General features: G+C 40.7%; 1 long non-coding RNA gene across 2 annotated transcripts; it reads left to right on the forward strand.

Moving 5' to 3' along the window:
• The first annotated feature begins 41 nt into the window (after positions 1-41).
• Positions 42-5,588, forward strand: LOC134466829 (uncharacterized). Of its 2 annotated transcripts, XR_010038421.1 has the most exons (7): positions 42-120; positions 743-861; positions 1,375-1,457; positions 1,875-1,973; positions 2,500-2,602; positions 3,353-4,738; positions 5,505-5,588. It is a non-coding gene; the product is annotated as an uncharacterized LOC134466829 (long non-coding RNA). The 2 variants fall into 2 exon arrangements; XR_010038420.1 differs by lacking the exons at positions 42-120; positions 743-861; positions 5,505-5,588 and having other exon boundaries at positions 989-1,457; positions 3,353-4,420.
• The last annotated feature ends 4,626 nt before the right edge of the window (positions 5,589-10,214 follow it).

Below are 10,214 nucleotides of genomic sequence, written 5' to 3' on the forward strand. Positions count from 1 at the left end.
TTGGGGTCCTAGCTGCGTTGCCCTGGTAACAACTGTAAACAAACGGCTCCGCTCCCTGACAGGATTTTTCATTCATTCGTGCCAATGAAACAGGAGGCCTCGATTCGTGCAGAAGATAAGGTACGTAACTGAGATATATATGTAAGAAAACTATTTAACCTCATAGACTAACCTTGTATACGGTACATTCTAACAATATATTTCTAAAGTTTTTAGTCATTCCCGTTCATTTGAAGCGTAATTCCCCCCTTACTGTGGCTAGTTTGGATGAGATGACTTGACCCTAGCTAGCATAACATAAATGGCAGCTAGCTCTACACTATTTCGGGCATTCGCTAACAATCAGTGTTCAGATAACTAGCGCAAACGTGCCGAGATATCTTGTTTATTATCAAAAACAAATCAAAATCAAACGCTTGTGTTGTGCCATGGCTTATATGGTGATGACGTTTGAGATTGTAAATTTACGGGCCACAGATGTGTCTATGGTAAGGCCGACCTGACGAGATAGCTGCCTACTGAGGTTTGATTGGATATGGACATTGTTTATTTCAGAAGGAAAATGTTTGGAGTGGAATTGTTTGGAAGACAATCTTGGGACAATTTTGCTCTTTGGGTCTTTGTGCCAACCATGCCAGCTATCGTAGGGTGCTCTGGGAACTTCTTAGATCTGTTTACTGTATGTACACTTACTGAAATAAGCATTTTGTTTACATAAAATCCCTTGTCATTTCACCACTAGGTTTGAAACCCAGACAGCACGAAGCATCTTGCCGACGTCAAAATCAGATCAACAGACAGGGACATCAGCCTTCTCTTGGGAATAGGCCAGATAGGCCAGATATGCCAGAACAAGAAATGGTAAGTCTATTACTACATAAGATCCATAACAAAATACTCCTAGTTAAATCTTATATGTGACCTGGTGGCATTATTGCGTGAATGCTTATGTTGCACACTCAATGCATAAGGTCCTCAAGTGTGTTGAGTTTTGCTGAGTTCGTTGTTTATTTACATTTTCCTCAGCATAACTGTACAGCTGACACTGCTGCCTTCTGTATCATAACAAAGCCTGTCACTTCCACGTTTCGTTCTTTATGTGACCGAAGTCACTGGCTACTGCACCATAGAGGGTCTCTGCACTCATTGCTGGTCCTATGATGCCATCTATTGGCGAGAACGTGCAACAGCATAATTAAACTAAAAGACAACTTCTGACAGGACAACAAAAAGACAGGGAGTGAGAATAAGGGAATAACAAAAAGACAAAAATGGGGGGGGGTCCACTACACTTGCATACCTGATTGTGATGCTGTCACTCATTTTCTAGTCTATATCTTGGACTGAAAAAGGATTACATTATTATGTTTTCAGGTGTTTTGCCCCTGCGGTTGTGAAGAGGATGCTGTGGAGGTGGCAGCATGAACGTGTCACACAGACATTGGCTAAACTACTCGGTAGGTACAACGAAATAAAAGAAACCACCCCCTCAACCCTGTTTATGCTGCACTGTACCTATTATAACCCGTTTTTATATAGACCATTATTTGAAATACTATGAGAGCCTTTCTGTTAGGATACTGTACAGCAGGGATGGGCAACTGGAGGCTCGGGCGCCACATGCAGCCCAACTTCTCACTTTTTAAAAAAAGAAAAAGGACAGTTTTTAACCCCCTATAAATCAATAGTGTAAGCATTCAGGTATAAATAAAGAAAAAGTGAAGTATACTTTTGTAAATTCTCTCAAGTGCGTGGTGATGTGGCCCACTGATTGTGGTAATTAAAAATGTTGGCCCACCTTATAATGAAAGTTGCCCACCCCTGCTGTACAGCCTACAGTGATACTGAGACTTATTCCTGTCTTTATTTGCCAGGCTTCTACACTTGCCCTCAGAGTTCACATATGGTGACGTGCACAGGTGTCCAGTCAGGTTCAGACTGATGCTGGTAACAAGAGGAGAACATGCTAATTGGTAAGTGAGATCCCTGCTTAACAAAAATCCACACAGCACAACAAGTAAGCCTAGTTTGTGGTATCAAATGTAAAATGGAAGTTTCATCAAAAAGTTGTAGAACACATCTGAATAAATTGCAGGCCATCAAAGTTGTGAATGGGCAGGGAAAACACAACCAGTAGGCTTATGAATTACTTTGACTCAGCACAGCAGAGCAGATGCGATGCTACCATTCCTTGGGAATATGACACAGAGGGAAAAAATAAATGTCAAAACGTCTATGATTCCCAAAGTCCACATGGGGTATATTCTACAAGAGGAGTATTATATTAAAATTCAGATGAGACACAACAGATACAGCTTACTTTCTTGTAGACTGAAGACAGAGGCCACTTAGATAAACAGAGTGAACCCAGAAGCACAATAATAAGCCTGCAACTGGGGTGTGTTGTAACACTCATAACTGCATTACCACAAAATGTAATGCAAGACTGTAATCTAATATTTTTGTACTGCAATGTCGCCTTGGATTTTGTCTGTTCAGATGCTGTGTTGCTGCCAGTCCACGGATGTACACGAATGGCTCACCTGGAGGAGGAGGGCGGTCAACGACATTACTCAAGTATTGACAACAAATGTGCTCTACGGTAGGTTGGTTATTACAACCCATATACAGTCCCTGGCAAAAAGTATGGAATCACCTGTCGTGGAGGACGTTCATTCAGTCGTTTTTATTTTTTAGAAATATGATGGATCACAGACCCGACTCAGAACTGAACTCATTTCAGCTGGCGGCTAACTGGTCTCATAGGAGTCCATGTTAACTGCTAGCTCGGAGGTAAAATTTGCACTGCCGTTCTCAGAGAACGGTTGAAAGTACAGGAGAAAGGTAAAAGTCAGTTATTTAACTCAAGGGGATGTGTAATATGAGCTTATTTCCAAAAATGGGACAGTATCACTTTTAAATGGTCAATGGCAAGGTCCCAAGATGTTCTGTCACTGTAATCAGAGACATTTGAAGCCAAATTGATAAAGGATACCGTTTTTTTCTCATTAATACTATTACTCCGAGGCTGTACGTTGTTCCAAAATCCAGAAAAAGTTTTTGAAGTGCTTGTTTGTGTGTTTGTTTTTCATGATTCCATATTTTTTTCCTCAGAGCTGAGTCATTCCATATTTTTTTCCCTATGCATGCTCTAAAAAAGTAACTCTTACTTACTAATGGAATTACTTTTCATGATTTCTGCATATTGGAATGCACCCATGTCACTTTAGGCGCCTTGGACAATGCATCGTGTATGCAGCATCAGGCTAAAATGGGTTAATAACACACATGCACGCACGCACGCACGCACGCACGCACTCTCCTCTAATCTTCTCTCTTTGCCAAACTTTAGATGACATTTCCAGCATGTCCAACTCATCAGCATCAGGGGAGATTCAGTGGAGGTGGTGCACCATCCAGGACCAGTCATGGGCCACCAAAACCTCTGCAAAATCTACACTTCTTGTGAACCCTGTAGAAGACACTACAACCACAAAACTGCTAATAAACCATCACATACTGCGTCACATCATGGTTCTCCATGTGTTACTGCACCCTCGGCACAAGTTCTTTGCTAGATTGCCATCTGGCAGATGCATCAGGACAGGAATGTAGCTACTATTTGTGATTATATCTTCCCACACTCTTACTTGCTTTGCATGGCAGTGTGTCTCAATGTGTGTCAGAATGGAAGGTGTCGCACCATTGAAGTCAATGGGCAGTGGCATTGCATCAGGGTTATAGAAGCCCAGATATCCTTGATGCTTTGATGCCAGCTGTTTTTTTTTGTGATCTGGTCACCCACACTTCCCTCTTCATTGTCCCATAGATTTCCATACCACGCTTTGGTGCTTTGGTGGTATGGACATTCTAACTCACCAGAAGAAAAAAAAACATTGAAAATGAATGGAAGGTTATGTCTGGTGATTTCTGGTAAATTAGAATGCCCATAACATCAAAGTGGCACTGGATTACTCAACCATTTGTCTCTTAAAAGATAGTTTCTGCCAATTTCAATATGCTGTTGTATAGCTCATGCTACCCTTGACTTGTCAGTAGGCTACCCGGTGATGATGGCATTCTTTTGACTCAGCTCTTTCTGAGATCTGAGCTATTCTAATGGGGGCAGACTTTGATTGTATTAAAAACCTTCTTAACATAGGCCTAATCCAAATACCATCCCAAAAGGTATCACTGTCTGTTTGCTAGTTGTCTGCTGATGTTGCATAACCTTTTGAATGTTATTGGGAATAAATGAAGATGTTTTTTTTTAAATGTAAACAAACGCCTGCCCCCATTACAATGACATGGGTATGTGGAAGAGCTGTCCCTTACTCATGCACCTGTTTAACAAAATGTTATTTTTATTCAAGTAGGGGTATGCAGTGTATAAGTTTTTTTGTTTGTTTGTTTGTTTTTTTGTTGTTTTTTTTTTTTAAATATAAATGGCACATTACTTAATACTGTAAGTTATTTCAGCTGATTTAAACTGGCATCTGGGAATTCCAAAATAAAGGTGAAATAAAACACTGGTGTCCCTGCAAGCTTCTACTTAGTTGCATTTTTAACGTTGTTATGTTATAGAGAATATAATTATTATATAATTGTTACCAGGTAAAAACGAAAAGCAAGTTAATGTAATCCAGTCACTTGCTCAGTCTGTCACAGTAGCAATATTCAGTCAATGAGTGCATTCCCTCGTATTTTGGCGTTTTGCGTGGTATCTGTGGGGATCAAGGTAAGCAGATCGTGGAAATAGTAGGCTATAGATAGGTTATAGATGTAAAATAGTATACTGTATTAACTTACAGATGTAAAATATTTCGCGGCCAATATAAACGGTAGTCGTGTGTTACACAACGTGCTACATTAGCTTAGCAGTAAACATAGTAAATCAGGGGGTATAACCATTGACAGTAAATAGAATGGACGCCAAATCAACGCTATTTGCCATTCAACGCTTTGAAGCCAGATTTGGGAACATTCCAACTTACATTCCACCTTAGCAACGCCAAACGCAGGTGCTGATTGGACAACAACAAGACTTCTAACGGTCAATCAAACCATGTTCTGATGCTCATTGGTCAATTTAACTTTTTAATATCTCTCTAAAATAAAACATCACCACAAAAAATCACCACCCTGGTAAGTTGGAGAGCAAGGGGACCTACTAGTTGAGCGAAAAATGATCCCCCTGGAGTGGCATTTAAGGGAGATACAGGGTTTTATGTCTCTCATAGGAATGAATGGGATTTGGCCATTTTTTGGTCTTTTTGGGTCCAACCTTGGCTCCAACTTGGCTTCAACAATGAAATAGAATTTTGGCCTCCATTCTATTTACTCTCAATGGGTATAACAAGCCTGTGTCGAAATTCATTTCAGTACATTAAGATCGATGAATGCGACGCGATTTCAATGTTAATGTTCTGCTTCACGGTGTTTTGTTATTAAATAAAAACGAACAGTCTACCAGGAAAACTTAAAATACGATTGTTTATGAACAGGCGATAACCCGGACAGCCTCTAAAACATGGATCGTTCATTTCAGCCAATCAGGTGACAAGAGCGACAGATAAGGCAGAAGCGACAGGTAAGGTACCGACAGATGCATCATTCTGTGGCAGCCTCAGCCACAGGAAACCTTGTTTGGGTGTACGGCACCATAAAAACTGAAAATTATGATAGAATGTGGAAAGTGACCTGCAAAAATACGCTCATAGAGGGAGCGAAGCTCTTCACTGGACCTTTCAATAAGATAATAACCCAAAACTTGCATCCAAAATAGTTCAAATGTTCTTCAAGGATACTAAAACCATGGTCTTGGAGTGGTTCAGACCTCAATCCTTCAGATAGTATTTGAAGAGTGCTGAAAATGAATGTCCATCCTCAACATCCATGCAATTTGGACCAGCTTAACTATTTGCAATGAAAAAATGGGCCAAAATTCCTGGTAGGACATGTGCCAACATAGTTAACAACTAATCAAAGTGCCTGGTGTCAATTTTTGTTCATAAATTGCACTGTATTGACTATTAATGATAAGGGGGCTAATAATTTTGTCCTTGCCATTTTTACACTTTTTTGTTTAAACTCATTGTGAAAACGGAAAAGTCCAAATATAACTTATTGGATACTATCTCCATGGTGTATTCATTTCCAGAATAACATACATTTATTGAAAATGATCATTCTTAATGATCAAAGAAGAGATATGTCTAATTTTAGGAGGGGGGCTAATAATATCGTCCTCAACTGTATATTCTCCTCTGGGGCATATTACCACTCTAGTGCAAAGAAATCCCGCACACTGTCCATTCCACCAACAAACTTGAATAGCCTACAACGTTTCAGTCATCCGACCTTCTTCAGGTGACCTAACCCTAGATTACCTGAAGAAGGTCGGATGACCGAAATGGTGTATTAAAGTTTGTTGGTGGAGTGGACAGTGCGCGGGATTTCTTTGCACTTGACTGACAACCTCGCTGGGATAACATCCTACGCACCTGCCCAACTACAGAGGTGTGCAAAAGCGTCTTTGTTGAACTGCATATTACCACTCTACCCTAATGTTTTAAGCCGACTATAAACCCGACCATATATCAACATTTCAACAAGATAAGAATATAAACACTTAAGCACCTCAGTGGAGTTTACATCAGTATATACTGAGTTTAGATCAGTATATACTGAGTTTAGATCAGTATATACTGAGTTTAGATCAGTATATGACACACAGTGGTGTAGTGGGGATTTTTAAAGTCGGGGTACGCGATTTTTAACATCATCAAATAATTAGGCAACTTATCATGTCAAACCCCCCAACTGTCCTTAATCTACCGTCATTGCTTCTCTGTTTTCATCTGTTTGGTCAATCACCTGCAATACTGCTATGTGATCATTCCTTTTTGTATTCAAACATGGGCAGAAGATTTTTTTAAAAATCTCACTTCAGGAGAAGTGGGTGGACTGCGTACCCCCGCGTACCGCGCCCACTACACCTCTGATGACACATTCTGTGGACAAGCTTGTCTGTGGTAAGATGCCACCTGTGTGGACATTCTAGTATGAGATATGTAAATCTTAGTATACATACAGATCTTTTTTTAATGGGTTTTTTTTGGTCTTTTACGACTTTATTTGACAGGACAGTTTGAGAGGTTGACAGGAATCAAATGGCGAGAGAGATGGGGAAGGATCGGCAAATGCCCCAGACCGGGAATCGAACCTGGGTTGGCCGCATGGCAGACGAGTGCCCTACCATTTGGCCACGGCAGGGCCTAGTATACAGATCTATGGTGCTACCACTGCTTTTCGTCTGTTGTCTGCAATCAGACAATGGCCATTTCCCAATATCTAGTGTGCGCCCTTCTTACTAAGTGTGTCAGCCTTCGTAGTCATGGCCAGTGATTGGATACTCTTTGGTGAACTCTGCGGGATATCCAATCACTGGGCGTGACTGCAAAGGCTACACACTACCCAGGCTCATACACTTGACATAAGGAAATAGTGCCTCACACCCATGCAGGATGCAGAGGGTGCGTTCCAATATGCGACCTTGCGTCCTCCACTTGTGCTTGTGGCCTCGTACCAGGAAGTAATACGTTGTGATGACATCACTGACAACAGCATTATATTTCAATATCTTGCAAAAACTCAATTGTAAAATTCTTTCTCGTTTGCAAACTGGATGGTGAATGAAGAATAGTCCCCCCAAAAAATGTTTTGGCTAGGCTGACAGTGGGGAAGCGGAATTGTTTTCTCCATGGAGACAGGGCATCAGCAAAACGTGAGGCCACAAGCACAAGTGGAGGACGCAAGGTCGCATATTGGAATGCAAACTGTGTGTGTGTGTTCTTTAACCCATTTTAGCCCTAAGCTCTTTTTTGGGAAAAGGTGCCCTCTCCTTATTAAAACCTAAATATCTCAGCCTCTGAAGCACATAAAAACATGACATGAATTGCATTTAAAAGCTAGAACCTTCATCTAGCACTACAATGTGTTCATGCAGCTCTAGCATACCCACATTTTTAATAAAACAGCTCAAATCTAAAGAACCTGAATGCAGCGTATACAGTATGTCGCTCCAGGACACCAGGCTTATACGAAATTCCGAATGGAAAGAATTTGAATTCAAAGTAATGCCATAATACGAACACTAGGTGGTGGTGTTCTATGTACTTTCAATGGGTGGTGTAGATTAAATTCAAAGAAATTCAAGGTAATGGCACCACCTAGTGTTCGTATTATGACATTGTTTTTAATTGAAATTCTTTCCATTCGGAATTTCGTACAAGTCTCCAGGACACAATGGGTTAAGAGGCTCCAGCTCCTCCACAGCTGCCCCTCAGCTTCTGCAGGTGTCCCATGTTGCTCAGGTAGAGGAGGGGCTGGATGGTGCTGCCCAGAACGTTGGTCATCAGGGTTGGGACGCTCACCTGTCAGGGGGTACAGATACGGAAACAGCTATTTCCTTTAATTGATTCTTATCTATTAATTTATTTCATTATACATGTATGTATGTATGTATGTATGTATGTATGTATGTATGTATGTATGTATGTATGTATGTATGTATGTATGTATGTATGTATGTATGTATATTACGTATGTATGTATGTATGTATGTATATACGTACGTACGTACGTATGTATGTACACAAAAACATGTGTGTATACTGTATGTAGGCTACTGTATGTACAGTGCCTATAAAATAAGTCTACACTTCTCAAAATCCAGGCTTTCATGATATTAAAAAATGCCATGTTGACAGACTATACCGAATAAAAGACTGAGTGCTGTAATGAAAGCCGAAGGTGCTGCAACAAAGCACCAGTATTATTATTATTATATGTGCACCAAGGCAAGGCAAGGCAAGTTTATTTGTATAGCGCATTTCATAAACAGGCGCAACTTAATGTGCTTCACAAGATTAACAAATGCAAAAAAGAAAGGAAACATAAAAGAAAGAAGGAAATAAATTAGAGTCAAAGAACATTTAAAACATTAAGATAAAACATAAGGTAAAATGATAATAATAATAAAATAAAATAAAAAATAAAATAAACCAGTTTTTTATTTTCTGTTCCCACAACCCCCACCCCACCCCCCCTTTAAAGCCACCCTTTTCAATGCATTTTAATCAGCCAGGTGTCCGGCTTAATGCTGTGCGGGACGCCGGACAAAGCACTGAAAAGACGGACGTATGGCCACCCTAGCCCTACCTGGCAGTGGATCTGCTGCCTGGTCAGCGGCAGCAGCTGCACGAGTCCAAAGAGCAGCACAGGGGGCAGGTAGGAGACCACGGCCATGACCAAGCTCTGGGTGATGGTCTGCAGGGCCCTCTGCTTCTGCGGGTGGACCTCGGTCTTTCCAGAAGGATCCGGCTTCCTCAGGGCTCGGAGGATCAACAGGTCACAAACGGTAATGGGCGGTAGAGACAGCATGTTGGGGATGATGTTGTAGGGAGTGTTGAAGAGCTCAGTGAATAGGACAAACATCAGGCCGTAGACCAACGTGAACCCCCATACCAGCATGCATAGCACCAGCCTGTAACTAAAGGGATACAGTGACCAGATGTTTGTCAATATACTGTATGTGTGCATAGAAATACAGAGAAAGTATGACATGCAGCGAAAGTTCTGATTGTCTGTCTTGTTGAGCCAACTTGAAAAAATTAAGTAACTTACTCCGAGAGAGATTTCAAGTAAGGCAATGTCATTGCGCTGACTTACTTAAAAGAGTTTACAAATAAAATAATTTCAAGTTGTCTCAGCCTGACACCACAAATTAAAAAAAGAGCACACCCCTGTTGAAAAGAAACATTTTGAATAAAATTTCAATAAACACATAAGTTATGGAATTTTTGCCCCACCATAATTTCACAAAAAAGGGGAAAATACGTTATTTTAAGTTATAATATTAAGCTTCTTTCTGTGTTAAGATCAACAGATGTTGTATTAAACCTACCACATGCACATTCAATAACTTTTTGCTTACTAAAATAACAATAAAAATGTTTCTTTTCAAAAGGGGTGTACTCTGTATTACTGAGCACTGTACATCAAATCAAAGTGCCATGAGACCAGTGTGGTGGTTGTTGTAGGTCTCTGAGGAAGGGCCAGGGAGCACGCAAATAAAAATGGATTAAATGGGGGCTCATCGGTGTGCGGTTCATCTTTTGCCTTCATGAACTTTACGCTTTGACCCTGCACCC

The sequence above is a fragment of the Engraulis encrasicolus genome, chromosome 17 (genome assembly GCF_034702125.1).
Source record: "Engraulis encrasicolus isolate BLACKSEA-1 chromosome 17, IST_EnEncr_1.0, whole genome shotgun sequence".
Lineage (NCBI taxonomy): Eukaryota > Metazoa > Chordata > Actinopteri > Clupeiformes > Engraulidae > Engraulis > Engraulis encrasicolus.